The sequence below is a fragment of the Pantherophis guttatus genome, chromosome 7 (assembly GCF_059756535.1).
Source record: "Pantherophis guttatus breed Tessera chromosome 7, ASM5975653v1, whole genome shotgun sequence".
Taxonomy (NCBI): Eukaryota; Metazoa; Chordata; class Lepidosauria; order Squamata; family Colubridae; genus Pantherophis; species Pantherophis guttatus.
In genome coordinates, this window is record NC_142069.1 from 30328454 (window position 1) to 30344186 (window position 15733).

Sequence of the window (15733 nt, forward strand, 5' to 3'; positions counted from 1 at the left end):
AAACTCATGTATTGATGATCATCATGATAATTTCTGGCATAAATTTCATAAAAGAGAACCTAATGACTAGCCCATTTCAGAAAAATCATTCTAGTATACTTATATTGCAACAGTGACGGGTCCTGAAGAGTCTTTCTCAACTATTGGATGAGACCAAGTAGGGTTGGGAAATATAGAAATTGTTTCCCCAAATATACACATCTTCTACTCTACAATTATTCCTTCCATGCTTGCCCATAAAGAGGTCAAATTACTTCATTGCATTTTGCCACATTATTTACAACTTAGTTGGGGTCATAAATGCATATGCTTCTAAAATTTGACAATAGGCCCATTGCTGATTTTTTTTCCAAGCATACTCATTAACATGAGATCTAGCCAAATCTGAGCCTTACCACCTCTGGTGCATATGGCAGGAGCAATCTCTTTGCATAGGCCTGTACCAAATGGAGTTCTGGAGGCTCCCCAGCAATATTCCCTGATGGCCACCATCTTGTGCTTTCTCCCTGTTCAAGTAACCTGGATCTGTCTGAAGGAGGGAAGGAGAGACCATGGCTCCTTTTAGAGGATGCTGCCATACAATTAATTTATGTAACACATGTTGATTAATGCATTCTTTGCTCTTGTGGAGTAAGCTGCTTGGAAGGGGCAAATGTTAAAACAAGGAGGTAATTTTGCTTGACAAAGCCCATCCAAACCTAAACATCAAAAAAGACCAAGCATTTTCTCCTCCTCCCCATACGGATTGGTCATAAGCTATACGTTTTTTGACTCATCCAAGTTATATTCCTAAAACTATAATACAATTAACAGATAAACTGGAAAGAGCAATACCTAACACAAATTACTTTGGAAATGTCTGATCTCCAAAGATGAAGAGTTTTCAAGATTTCCCTACCATTATTTCTGAAAGCATGATCCAGGGGTAAAGAACACGGAGTCCAGGCGCTAATCATGCTGCAACCCATAACATACAGAAAATCATGGTTCAGGTCACTGGAGGCCCATCCTGCCACTGCATTTTTTCAGCTAGTATGACCATGCATCTTCTTGGAAAAGCACTTACAATTTAGATGTGAGCCATCTAACACAGTTTTAGAGGAGCATTTCCAGCTAAGTCACCTCCAAACTGTTTTTTTTTTAAAAAAAAAGCACTATTATATATTAAGAGAACCACCAATGAATTAGGAAGGAGCTGAGAGTTCACAAGCATTTCTTACCATCAGTCACAAAGAATCCCAAGTGCCTCCCCATATAGTAGACTTACTTACTTTCTAGTAAGGGTGCTTTGGATTGTAATATTAATAAGACAGAATCTTAGGAAAAGAGTTTACGAAGGCAGCAAACACAGTTCATGGGGAAGTCTAAAGTCCAGTTAAAACTGGAAAATTTTGCTCCCACGCCACTCATTAATAGATTGCTTCCAGTCTGAGATCTTTGCTACAATTTAAGGTATATTTTTTTTAATAAAAAGCAAGTTCTGTCTGCTTTTTCCAAAATGAACCAGCCAGTCTAATGAAGAATTCAATCTTTTCTGGGTTCATCTCTCCACCCATCAGCTTAACAAAGCATATACTCTGCATGAACAGATGATTATAAAATACAACTATCCCCTTTTTTCTGTTACTCAGAAAACTACCTCCAGCACACACAACCTCATGCATTATATAAATATAAATCATATTACATAAACAATTACATTCTTCTTTCCTATATACACAGGCCCCACACATCTCACTACAGTGCTGAATCTACAGGTAAGCAATCCACCCACACTTTCAAACAATGATTGTAAATTAAAGTACCTCCACATTAGCTAAACTTAATGTATAAATAATGCTACTGGGTTAGAAGACAGGAGTATGGAAGGCAGGTTTTTATATAGCTTCAAATATAAGAGGAGAAATGATAAATACGATGCCATCTTTTTTAAAAAAAAAAAAATCTTAATGTGCCAGAACAAAGATCCTTGCTCCCCTCCCACCCCCTTTGAACTGTTATCAAAAAGGAAGGAGCTAAAGGCAACAAATCAACCACACAATAAATCCAAGCATTAAAAGGAGAAATTTAAAAATTGATCAGACCATCTCACTTAGCTATAGGCACAATTTAGAATTAAATCACTGTTCATATTATATTTATATGTTTAGGGCCAAAATAATTGAAAGGGGGAGGGGGGAAAACAGGGCAGCAGTCCCTGAGAAATAGCACAAAACTTAACATTTGCTAGACTGTACAATCCTTATTGCTAGGCTCTGAGCCGCTACACTAAGCAGCAATGTTAATTTAGAAGAAATGCTGAAGAAGAGAAAGAGAGAGACGGAAGCTCCCTTTGCTATCCCCCCCCCCTCCCCAATACCCAGCCTTGTGTCTGTGCACAAAAGGAGATGGCTATTTACAATAACATCTCCCCTCACACCACACACACACACACACACACACACACCCTATTTGCCAAAGGCAGCACTTTTAGGAACACAACGCTGGTTACTAATTGGTTCTCCCCTTTAATAAAAAGCACAGATTCGGGGGTTGGCAAAGTGGGGGGAGACACCCGTCTCAGCGCTGGCTCTTTGGAAATCACCAGATGTGGAAGCAGAATGGAAGAAAAACAATAGTGTCCCCCCCCCTCCTTTCTCTTCCCCCAAATGGATCACGATGGCGATCTCAACTCACCCTCAACCCCCCCCCCCATTCCGGTGAATCAACTGAGAAGAAAAGGATCGGGTCTCTTTCTACCTATCAGAAGGGACAGGCGAGAGAAAGAGCAGGGGAACCCATCCTGAAATTCAGGCGCGGGAGGGGGGGTGCCCTACGATCCTTTGTCTTCATCCAAAAACCCGAAAACAAAACAAACATCTCTCCCCCCCTCCACTTTCTCCCCCCCCCCACAGTCGCTGAGACTCACCTCCCTCCCCCGGACGACGGCCGCACCGCTGTGGGTAAGCGTCGTTCCCCTCCCCCGCCTAATCCCTCCTCTCGCAACCAAAAAAAAAAAAAACACAAAGAGGCGGTGGGGGCCGCCTTTCCCCCCGGATTTGCACCTCAAAACTTGCCCGGAGCCCCTCAATACTTACCCCGCCTAGAAGGAGCCTCCCTACCGCTGCTGCTCCTGGGGCTGTCAGGGGGGAGGGAAAGCCGGGGGGGGAGGATGACGGAGGATTGGGAAGGGAGGCTGATCGCCGTAGCCAGAGCTGCGCTGCTACCGCCGCTTCCTCTTTCTCCGTGCTCTGCCTGCTCAACCGCCTCCCTCCTTCCCCTTCAGCCTCTCTCTCCCGGTGTACAGCCGGAGCGCTCGCTCATTGAGTTCCCATTGAATCTCACGGCCAAACCCACTGATGTCATCCTACAGAGCCTTGGGCCCTCCCTCGGAAATTTAAAGGGCCAGCGTCTTGTTTTTGTTCCTTCTGCTTCTAGTTCCTTGTCAACAGCCGATTAATAGCGCTCGCTGGGGGAAAAAAAAAAAAAGAGGGGGGGGGAGGAAAAAAAACACCACTAGAAGCCGACCCACCCACCCCCGCCCGCTGTTTTCGTCGTTGCACACATGCACAAAGTTTGCTAACAAACACTGTAATCGCCAGCGCCTGCCGATGTCACATCTGCAATGCAAAACCATTGAGCCCAGCAGAACCGCTGCGAGAGGTTTGGCAGAGAGGATGAGCGATGTTCACGTATTTCAGCGGAGGGCATCAGAGGTGGCTCTGAACACTGACTTGGGAGTAAAAACCGGGGAATCTTGAGACATTTTTTTTTAAAAAAAACTGAAATAATTATTCTAGCATATGTTTTCTTAATTCTATGGCTTCCTAAATTTACCTATTTCAGGCAAACGATAGCAGAGGTTTAATAACAATGGAGACTAAACTAGACAGACTGGATTTTTGTGTGTGAAAGTGTACAAGCAGACACGCACACCTTCAGGTCAATTTTTTTACTCCTGGCAACTAGACTAGGCTAGTCTCTGCAGTTTTCTTGGCAAGGTTTTTCAGAAGTTATTTGCCATTGCTTCCTTCCTAGAGCCAGGAGAGAGTGAGTGGTCCAAGGTTACCTTGCTCAGGAGTCCCCAATCCCCAGGCCATGGAATCCTGAACTGGTACTGGTCTGTGGCCTGTTAGGAACTGGGCCGAACAAGCAAGCGAAGCTTCACCTGAGCATGCACAGCATCTAGGTAATGCGTGGAACCACCATTACCCTGATCCGTGGAAAAATTGTTTTCCACGGAACGGGTCCCTGGTACCCAAAAGCCCGGGGGCCACTCACCTAGCTGGTTTTGTGCCTATGGGAGGACTAGAAGGACACACACAAAAGGACTAGCCTGGTACTTAACCATTACACCAAACTGACACTACTTAACAATCATTAATATTATCAAGTGTCATATATCTCATTATATTTTTGAAAAATCAAGTTTGGGTGATTTTTTTTTTTTAAAGTTACATTCAAAAGCAACATCTACTTTTATCTTCTTGGGCCCTGAGTCAGCTTTGCAAAAGTTGCAAGTCCTGTCCTCTTATTTATTTATTTAGGCATTGGATGCATATGTACACATTTCTAGTGCAAAAATATGACCATCACGATGATGCTATGAATCAACAGTTATGCAGCTAAGTATGTATACTTTGACAAATGAGAGCTGGATTTTTACAATTGTTTTATGAATCATGTGATATAATTAATAGTATAATTCTATTCTCCACTGAATTCAGTAAGACATCACTGCTAAATGAACGTGATACCTGAGAACATCTTAAATTCCACACTTCCACAAACTTTTCTTTCTGCTGGATTCCAGATATTTAATCCTTTATCAAATTACTACATTATATTTATGTGTAAACCTCTTATCATACTGCAAACGTATCTATTCAGATATTGTACAGTATATATGAAATAAGCTTATTTCTCATGATATTAAAAATCAAACACATCAACACAAGACTTTAAAAGTTCTACCCTGTTAGCTAAATTAATAGTGAAATTACTTTCCCCCCTAATCTGCAGCAACCAATAAGACATTTTATTAAATATATTATTACTATATTCCCTGTAAATTACCTTTTGTCTGGAAGCTAACAGCAGCATATTTAGTGGAGTTCCTCTTATTTTGCCAGCAACAACCTGGGGAGGTAAGTTGACCAGCCAAAAGCAATCCAGTGACTTGAACCTGGACTTCATCTTGACTTTTCTCATTGAAATCCATTTTTCTCATTGAAATTCAACACCTTTTTCTTTACCCTGGCTCTTGATTTTAAGCACAACCTTTAAGTAATCAAACTGCATGCTTCTTTCATGTTCAGAGACAATATGCCTGACTACCAGTTGCTAAGAAACAAAAATAAGAGAGGGCTAAGGTGCTTCTAAAATGTTTCTGTTGGGTTTTTATAGTAAGCAGGGCAAGTTTTGCTCTATTACAAAAAGATTTCTGTTATATTTGAATGGGGCTTTTCCACAGTCACATCTAACCCCAGATCAAACCTGGCCCAGAAATCTCTTTTTTTTCCCTGCCATGTCCTCATGACATTGTCTTCATCTCATCCCCAAACTGAATCTCAAGCTGCTTCAAGTGGTCCTTAGTTGAGTGGGTGCTTTTTCCTTTTACTCAGGCAAAAATCCATGGCAGTTTTGCTAGGGGTGTAATTGGACATGGTGGTGTGGGGTCACTCCAGTGACCCTCAGTGGGATCATCCTGGCACCTATTGACTATTTTCAGCTGGTGCGGGCTTGCACTGTCCCCTTTGATTCCAAGGTATTGTCTATCAGGGCCATTCTTTCCTTCCTGTAGCTAGTGGCATTTGATGGAAGGGAGGGAATCCACCAGTCCATTCTTGAGATTCCCTACAAAGAAAGCACCATTGGCCAGCATTCTTCTGGTGGCAGATATTGGCCACACACAGGGGCAAAAAAACCTTTAAGCCCACAGAGTTTCCTGACTACTCAGAAAACTTAGTCTTGGAGAAGGCCCTGTTTCCCATTGGTGTCAGGATGACTTGTAAGTAAAGTTTAGATGCATGAACCAGGAATTTCCTGATGAAAAACATGAAAGGACATCCCATGATTAGATTTTTAAGGTTACGAGAAGAGTGGTGCTGAATGCATTTTAGGTATCTTCAAACATGCATTCTCTCTTTTTGAAATTGTTTCAGACTGTGCTGTTAGGTTGCCTTGCGATTTGGGGGCTTAGATGGCATCCCATGGTAAAACATTGCAGAATCAGATTTATGGGCCTCTCAGAAAGTGTGTAAGTTATTAAAGAGGTAAACTTCTAGTGATATAATATGCCGGTTCCACTTCAGACTTGTATCTATAGAACTCCCTATTAACACGGTTTTAAAAACTTTTCAAACAGACATCAGAGAACATCTGCCTCCACTGTAAAATCATTGCTCCCCCCTGCAAAAAAAAATCCATGAACTCCGACTTTTTAGAAACTCTATATCTTGGTTCCTGTAACATACAGAAGATTTGGGATTGAGACTACTGCTAGAGAAAAGATTACGAAATGAACAAATTATATATACAATAATTAATGTCATAGAAGGTAGAGCTGTTTTTCTACTGGTAAAATGCGAATGCTTAAATATATAACTTAAATAAGCATTTAGTTCTTAATGCATGTCCTGGGTTCATATATCACATTAACGCATAATGTGGTTTGATTGGTTTTGACAGAGTTTATTATGTGAGCCTGCCCATTGTAATTTTTAAACCAAGTTGATGGTTCAGCATATTTGGGAATCCTACCCAATGGTGATATAATAAACTATAATTAAACAGACCATAGCCTAAGTGCATTGTATAAATTAGGTAACTTTGTTTTCCCCAGCTAAATACACTTTCAGGGAGTAACTTTTCATTTTAAACTATATTCTCTTAACCTTTACCCCTATAATGTTTCTTTTTTTATACTGGCTTATATCCAACCCTTACTATATAATTATCTGAGCTTTTATTTTTATATGGCAAATTTCCAACGTTCATTCATTTTACTTTTTTTGCACATGCCTCAGCAGAAGCTCTTTCAAATTTAATTCTACATACATAGCTTTAAAAAAACCAGAACAAATTTATTGAGGAATATAAATGCCATCACAAAAATTCAACCTTTATTATTTTACTAGGATGAAATTCACAATTTAGCCCTATCTAAAATAGGCTCATTAAATCTATAGGATTTAAATAAAACAAATCAATCATAATTAATCTATTATAAAGAAGGCTTAGATTTCATTGTTAACCACAGTGCTTGTCTATTTTTCCATATTCAGCTTTCATACACACCTGAACATGCACAAAGAGAAACACACAAAACTTGGCACACTAATCTCAAATGACAAGTTCTGGAGTGGAGATGTAATTCAGAATTCCCACAGCAATGTTAAAATAATTTCAAAATGATAAATAACAAAACTTTTCAAAGTACCAAACTTTATATACAGTGATTAAATCTAAGTTTTACCAAATTTTTTAAAAAATAGTTGAGACTTTAAAATGAGTATGTCCAAGCCAGGGCCCACGTGCTACAGTAATGCAGACCCATATGATTGGAAATTGTTAACATTATTACGTGATTTTTAGTGATGTTTTATATACTTTAACTATAATATATATTTTATATGTAGCCCAAGACAATTTCTCTTTACTCTCTATGGCCCAGGCAAGTCAAAAGTTTGGACACTCATGCTTTAATAGATAGGGGCAGAAAAAAAGCTGGATCCATTTTCAAAATGATAACAGGTAAAGAAGACAACACCAATGTTTTATGGAAAGCCTTTAACAGAAACAAGCCTACTTTCAAGGTGATACCAGGCTTAGTATATATTAGATCTCTAACAGAGGGTATACTAGACAAATTGCTGCTTTGAACCAGTAAAGACCTCAAATGTTAGTTACATCAACATTTTGATGATGCTTCTTGTGGAAGGAGATGTCTCCTTGTCCTGCTCTGGAGAACATGGATTCCCAGCAATTCCACTTAGGATTCTTTTGATATTGACAGATAATTTTTCATTTCCTCGGCATGGTTACTGAACCAATGATTGGCTGTCTGGAGATGCAGACTTGGAGACCTTTGTGATCCCTGAGGCTTCCTTCCGGAGATACTCCTGTGTGCCCTTTTGCTTCTCCCTCACATTCTCCTCAACCAACACTATAGTTTATAAAGTGTGGGCTACATGTGTGTCCCATGTATCCATGACAGCCATAAGAAGGCCTATTGCTATTCCTTACAGGAGCTGCAAAGTAAGAGTATCAGAATAGATAGAAGCACCAATTGTCCAATCCTATCACCACTCATCACTGAATGAACAGTAGCAAGTAGTTACTCCAGGCAGCCTTCCCCTCAAATCTCCCAGAGATCCCCAGGAAGGTTACAGCGTATTAAGTTGGGCAACTCTCATCTTCCTTCCTTATGTCAAGTGTCCTCCTTCACCAAGACCTTCTATCAACCAATTGGCTCAAGCCTGTGTCATCCTTATAAATGGACCAGCCAACCAAATGGAGAGAGGTGCACACAGTCTTCACATCATTGCCCATGATATCTCCTTTCAGAATCAGTGAGACAGGGAAAAGATAGAGCTGTCTCTAGACAATGAATACGAACCACAGCCAGTTCTAAATCAATCTGAATGCTCTAAAAATCAGAATTCCTGAAGCATGTCAGAAAAATCTGCAATACTAATAGAGTGTCAGAGAGATGATCTTGAAGGAAATAGGCAAGAAATATTACATAAACAAAGAGGGCTGAAACATTCCTTTAGACTTAGAAAACAAGATAATATCTGGAAGAGAGTCAAGCAGGCTCCTCCCTGATTCACTGGGGTATAAGAAGGAGGAGATGTACAGTAGAATACAATGAGGTTTGCAAGATTATGTTAATATAGGCAATTTCAATAAAATACTGTCTAACTCTAATATTCCTGTGTAGTTGGCTTTCTTATCAACCCTATCCTGTAGGACTGACAATGTTCTAAGCCTCAAAGAAGCAAAATTGCTTCCCTTTTGGCTCTGCTAAAAGATTATTTGGCAGCAGAGATATTCTTTGGCCAGCCATTCTACCTTGTATCTCTCCTTCCTTGAGGTATTCAACAAAGTCCCAGAGGAAAGGCAGGCTGGATGCTGGTGGAGAGAGCTCAGTATGGTGGTGGACTCCTTTTGGGTTGTTTTCCCTCAAACATTATCATCTCAAAACCTAACTAGTTGTTGTTAGTTGTGAAGTCGTGTCTGACCCGTTGTGACCCCATGGACAATGTTCTTCCAAGCCTTTCTGTCCTCTACCATCCTCTGGAGTCCATTTAAGCTCACACCTACTGCTTCAGTGACTCCATCCAGCCACCTCATTCTCTGCTGTCCCTTTCTTCTTTTGCCCTCAATCTTTCCCAGCATTAGGCTTTTCTCCAGTGAATCCCTCCTTGTCATTAGGTAGCCAAAGTATTTGAGTTTCATCTTCAGGATCTGGCCTTCTAAAGAGCAGTCAGGGTTGATCTCTAGGATTGACCAGTTTGATCGCCTTGCGGTCCAAGGGACTTTCAGGAGTCTTCTCCAGCACCATAGTTCAAAGGCCTCAATTCTTTGGTGCTCAGTCTTTCTTATGGTCCAACTTTCACAGCCATACATTGCAACTGGGAAAACCATAGCCTTGACTATACGCACTTTTGTTGGCATGGTGATGTCTCTGCTTTTTAGAATGCTGTCTAGATTTGCCATAGCTTTCCTCCCCAGGAGCAAGTGTCTTTTAATTTCTTGGCTGCAGTCCCCATCTGCAGTGATCTTGGAGCCCAGGAAAATAAAGTCTGTCACTACCTCCATTTCTTCCCCATCTATTTGCCAGGAATTGAGAAGGCTGGATACCATGATCTTAGTTTTCTTAATATTGAGTTTCAAGTCCCTATGGTAGCACCATGGAAAATAAGAATGGAGAAGACACCTCCAAGCTTCAAGAAGATAGGGAAATAGAGATCCTCCAGTATATGTCCCATGATGCCACAGCCATAGTCACTAGGACCATCCTTGCCATTTCAGTTTTTAGAGCTTCTGTTCCATGGACCACACAACTAATCAACTCATCCCTCTTATGTCGGGAGCTCATATAAGGGTTGAACAAACTGGTCTGGGTTCCTGCTGTCATATTAAATATTAGGCTGGTCAGCACCCCATCTCAGCCAGAGATATGGCAGCCTAGGAGTCTGTTATAGCTAAAGAACTGAACATACCTCCAAATCCAAGTTGATCCTAATATCTGACCCATTCAAAGGAGACAAGCTGTCAGAGAGCCCTTAGGTTAGGTCCTAATAGAAATAAAAAACAAAAAGAAAGCCCTGTCAGCACAATTGACACCATGTACATACAGTAAATATATAAAGAAAGCGGATAACATCATATCCAAGAAAAAATATGAAGACAAGAGAAGCAGAACTATCAGTTACGTGTCCCAGTTCTTTCATACCTATGGCATTTAAAGCAAACCCTGCGACCATCATTTGGTGGGAAGAATGTCCCAAAGCAAGACAGACCAGCTTCAACCTGAGGAAATATTTTCTCCCATAAAAGGTGGAGGGTGTAAACCAGTGGTGGGATTCAGCCAGTTCACACCAGTTCGGAAGAACCGGTTGTTAACTCTCCGAGCAGTTTAGCAAACTGGTTGTTGGAAGAAATTATTAGGGCAGAGAACCGGTTGTTAAATTACTTGAATCCCACCACTGGTGTAAACTATAACATCTCATCTTCCATGTAAACATGAAGCTAATGCATTTCATAGACCCATAGACCAGGCATTAGACAGGTAAGTCTTAAGTTTCACATGGTTACATTACAGCATTTAACAACACCAGTCATGGCTGCTCATGGGAGCATATACATGATTGGATTATGGCAATAGGCTTTACATGGACTGCCCTTGAAGCTTATTCTAGAAAACAGTAGTTTTCTACTGAAGACTAGAAGACAGTAATTCAAATGACTACTTGTGGCTTTGGAGATACACAAGTTCATTGGATCCCTTCTCTTAGGGATGCCATCTGTAGGGACTGAGGAAATGTTCCTTTTTCATTGCAGCCGTTCCTTGGGAATAACTAGATTCCTGTTACTGGAATAACCTCTTCCCTCTTGGCTTTCAGAAAAGATAGGAAAGCTTGGTTGTCTCAACAGGCTATGGCCTGGAATGTTACGATTGCTCCCTCCAGTGAGGAAGAATGTTTGAATTTGGGAGGGAGGGAGCAGGGGTGGGTTCTACTTACCTTTACTATCGGTTATGTTCTATAACAATATTAACAGTGGTATATTAGTGTAATCTAAAAATTAATTGCAATTAATTTTCCAATTTTAGGCACTATTTAAGATTGTCTCTGACATTTTAAAGTATTGTATGGTGAAGAAGGAATTTCTGCCTTCTGTATTCCCCTCCAACAATTCTCTTTCTTGTCCTCTTCTGCCCTGATGTTCCATTGCTACTTACCATTGTTCCCCATGGATCTACAATCTTAATGCAGAACATTCATTTGACAATTCTATGGCTGTTAAGCAGATACCAATTCTCTAATTTATTTATTTTTGGATGATATACCTTTTTTACCTTCATCCGACAGCATGGAGTTTAGAAGACAGATTAGCAGGCCGTTCGGTCCTGTGTCCTTGGGAGGCCGGGAAAAATAAGAGAAAGTTTAATTATTACTGGAAATAGAAGTGCAATAATTTTACCAGGCAATGGTTTTATTTTAGCAGGAGTCTGCTTTTAAAAAGCTATACTAAGAACAGATAAAAGTTCTTTAATTAGATGTTTACAAAATAGGTGGCAAGAATTTTTTATATTTCCAATAACTATAGTTATAGTACGAACACAAACTATTATATTTTCTGTAAGGAAGAAAGGAAAAAGAAAAAAAAAGAATTAAAAAAATTCAAACCAGACCCAATCTAAAAATATAGCATGTCCTGGATTACAACTCCAAATATTCCCATTTAGTAGCAGCATCTGTGGGCACATTGATGTTTATTACCTAGTGCTTCATAATCTATTATAAACCTACACAGAAAATTGCAAATGACTTTATAAAGTGGGGACACCCATTAATCAACCCATTAAGTTAATACATTACTGTCATATCAAAACCATGCCTCTTCAAAAACAAAAAAAAAAGGTAATGCTGAGGTAATACATACCTGAAGATTTTCACTATTATTCTTTTTTTTTTCTATAACAGCTGGATTTTCTGGAGTCTGGAGGAGGAAAAAAAATCAAGACTATAACTAGGAAAATTACAGGAGAACAACAATTTAATTGTAACATTTGTGGATTTCCCATTTAAAAAATAGCATCAACATCTACAATAGAAGCATTTTAGTCCAGCAGTTGTCTTAACCAGATGGCATATTACTAAAACTTGGCTTCATTTAAAAGATGCAAAGGTAAACACGTTTGAATTCAGTTCTGCAAAACATTATTCCATACCATGCACAACTGACTCATGATACAGCTGAGGTAGGCAAATTATCCAATTTAAACAACCTCTTCAAACCTCTTATCCTCAAACTCTTGCCATTTCAAACCTATTGTACCTTTCTCCAGCCTTTTGTCTTCTGCAGAGAGATTCAGGATTCAGCAGTATCCTATGTAGTCCTTAGAGACTAGGAAAAAGCTAGGCTATCAAGCAGCCAACAATGACCCACAACTTGTCCAGATCGATAAAGTGGTGTCATAAAGGCTAGAAGTTTACTTCATCTGCAGTTTAGGCTTCAGCCATCTGACAAAATGTCCCTCCATTTACAAGGCATTGATAATGTGCCTCTATTTCTGAAGATCCCAGTTCTTCCATTATAACAAAGAAAAACCAGGAATGGGACCCCTCACATGGAAAGTAATTTTGCCAGAGCAAAGTTTTCTTCTATTCCAGATTTTTCATATCATGGACTCTCTCTTCAGACCGAGCTCATAGACACCCACCCATCCAGGCTCCAAGTCACAATTACAGTCCCTATGGCAACTGTGGTTCCTGGTGAATTTGTACACACACAGATTACATAACATTCAACACACTTTTTCTCCAAGGTTTGTCTCTTAAGTGAATGAATTTACACCCACCCATCCCAATTTATACTACATAAATTCTCTGCCATGTAGGATATTCCTTTTTGGCCTAACTCCCATTTTTTTTTTATCAATGGAGACATCTAGGTTATTAATTATAATTAGAACTTCCAAAATGTTATAGTGATAATTCTTAATTTAGGTACTCTGTTTATAATCTCAATCTGAAACCTTTTATCCTGTCATAGAAGAGCCACAAACGAAATCTTGATCAGGGTAATTATAGAATTCAATCTTTAGATCTGAATAAATTATTTCTTTCCAAGTGAACTCAGTAAGTTGGTATCCTGAAGATGCTTTTTAATGGGGTATCAGCCAGTAATCTTCGACCTTACTTCAGCTTCTTAGCAGCAAGTTTAAACTTGAAGCAAAATGGAAACTACAGTGGTGACACCAACTTTAAGAAAATGCATGCTATCCAGTCCTTCAGTCTTAGTGTTCCATATACTCCCTATGCACATTTCAGGGACTTTTGTTTCCACGAATTTGGGATCATTCATTGCTGGTTTGTCCTAGAATGCTAGGTGGAATCTTATGCTTATAACATCTACTAATGACGAATACATATTCAGTCACAAATTAAAACTGGTTCTATTATAATAAATTATCTTGTGAGTAAGCCTAGTGTGCTACTTGAAGCAGATCATGGATTAAATAGATTAAGTGTCAGTGAAGCAAGAGTTCAACCATAGTTTGAAGCCATCGTTTGCTGCAGATCCACTCAGCGAAACCATAGCCTAGTATATCATACAAAGCCTGGAAAAGGAGTTAATATGTGGTTAACTTCTTTCCAAATGAAGTTGTCCCAGTTACATGTCCCTTCTAGTCATAGCCTCCATAAGCATGCAGAGAATGTAATCTACCCCATCTGGACAGAAATTGTCTGCAAAAATAAAGAGTGGTGGGTGATGATATGAAAAGGAACTCGGGAAAGGAAGTATTAATGGAGAAAGGAAGTATTAATGGAGAATCCTGTTAAAGAAATAGCTATGACATAGGCTGGCTAGAATAAAAAGAGAAGGAGTTTATCTGTGCCTTCTGACATTCCTCAAACACACCTCTGGTCATGCCCAAAACACATCTGTTTTTTACACCAAGATATAAAAACACTGCTAAAGGTTTTGAAAATGTGAAGCTATCATAGGATGAGGTTAGCTTAAGAAACAGAAGATGTTTACAAAGAAGCAGGTTAAGACTGTTTAATACTGTATATGGGCTGGGGACGGAATGAGGACAATATTGTGTGGCCAAGGGAGAAAATGAGAATTGTCAGGAATATCAACTGCAAGTAGAGGAAGGTTTACATTCTTAGTGTTCCATATCAATGAGAATGTTTGGGGCTTTCCAAAGCTCAAGCCAATAGGGTAAACATATTAGAATATATTTATTTAGCAAAATGCCACAATTTCAGAATAATCTGGTGATGGTATTATATTCCATCCAACATCTTTGTTAAAAATAATCCTTGTATAAAGGAATATTGAATGACTTGGCCAAAACATGTAAACTGATAGGTGCAGTTAAAGTAGAAACCCCTTACTTCTGAATTGTCCCACTTGGTGCCATATGGGCAGAAAAAAATTATATAATAAATAAACCTATAAAATAATTAAATCCCCAGCACTTTTAGCCTTCCAGACTCTGGCTATCTCCCCTTCACCTCTTCTTTCTTTCTTTCTTTCTTTCTTTCTTTCTTTCTTTCTTTCTTTCTTTCTTTTTTGTTTTTGCCTTCAATGGGCAAAGATGATTAATTAGCTTAGTTAGAATCAGGCTGTATATGAGCACCAGACAGAAATATCAATCAGTCCAGCGTGCAGATCTTTTTGCTACGAGGCAACAAAATATTTCAGGCATGTTTGGCTTTAGTGCACATATCTCTACCTTGGGGACATTTTTTTATTAAGCTGAAGAACATTAAAAACAAAATCCTTTTACTCTGCAGGTATCAGTATCATCAAAATGTTTCCCTTTTAACCCACAGAATCTTTAATAAAGTGTTACAGTGTCCTTTACTTAGCCAAGCCCTTCTGAGGGGCATGTCTTACATTTCCCTTCCCTACATTTCCCTTTCCCTTTTCGATGGCAGTAATCACTCTATTGTCAGTACAGTCTGCATTCTGAGTCCTTAGGCTATTTTGGAGCATCCCATTGGTTTTTCTTCCTGCATATTTTTGCATATTTGCCAATTTTGGTGTTATTGTTTATTTATTGGGTGCATTTGTTGCCTTTCCATCCAGCCAAATTATTAAGGTGGTTAACAAATAAAATGTTAAAACAATTAAAGCAGAATGAAATACATGTATATCAAATCCATGTAACTTTTTTTGAGAGTTGCAGGAATAGTTGATTCCATTTTTATAGACTCCCAGGAAAATATATGCTTCTTTCTTTCCCTTAAAGATGACTTTTATGCAAGTCCAGTCTGTTGATTAAAACCAAGAAGAATGGAACTAAATGCTAGCAGGATGAATCAGCTATTAGGGAAAACATTCTAGTCTTAGCAATCATCATGTTATGTCTTTTTGCCATAAACAGAATCTCTGATGTTTTAGAAACATGATAAATATTCCTTACTAGCTTTATTATAAACAAATTAGTCAAGAAGCATTAATATTTTGCTGAGTAATTACTGAGGTTGTAATTATGTAACTGAAG

At 39.2% G+C, this 15733-nt stretch overlaps 1 protein-coding gene across 4 annotated transcripts in view; it reads right to left on the reverse strand.

Annotated features, from left to right (window-relative positions):
• CSNK1E (casein kinase 1 epsilon) overlaps positions 1 to 12901 on the reverse strand; it is a 50608-nt gene extending 37707 nt beyond the window's left edge. The window contains exons 1-4 of one of the 4 annotated variants that reach the window (XM_034403344.3): positions 12550 to 12901; positions 12154 to 12210; positions 11558 to 11624; positions 10209 to 10283 (exon numbers count right to left, since the gene is read on the reverse strand). The gene's annotated coding sequence lies outside the window, so the exon portion shown is untranslated. Of the gene's footprint in view, positions 1 to 395; positions 530 to 2908; positions 3371 to 10208; positions 10284 to 11557; positions 11625 to 12153; positions 12211 to 12549 lie in introns of those variants that run through there. The other 3 variants (XM_034403343.3, XM_087873875.1, XM_034403345.3) reach the window with 3 other exon arrangements.
• Between the last annotated feature and the right edge of the window lie 2832 nt (positions 12902 to 15733).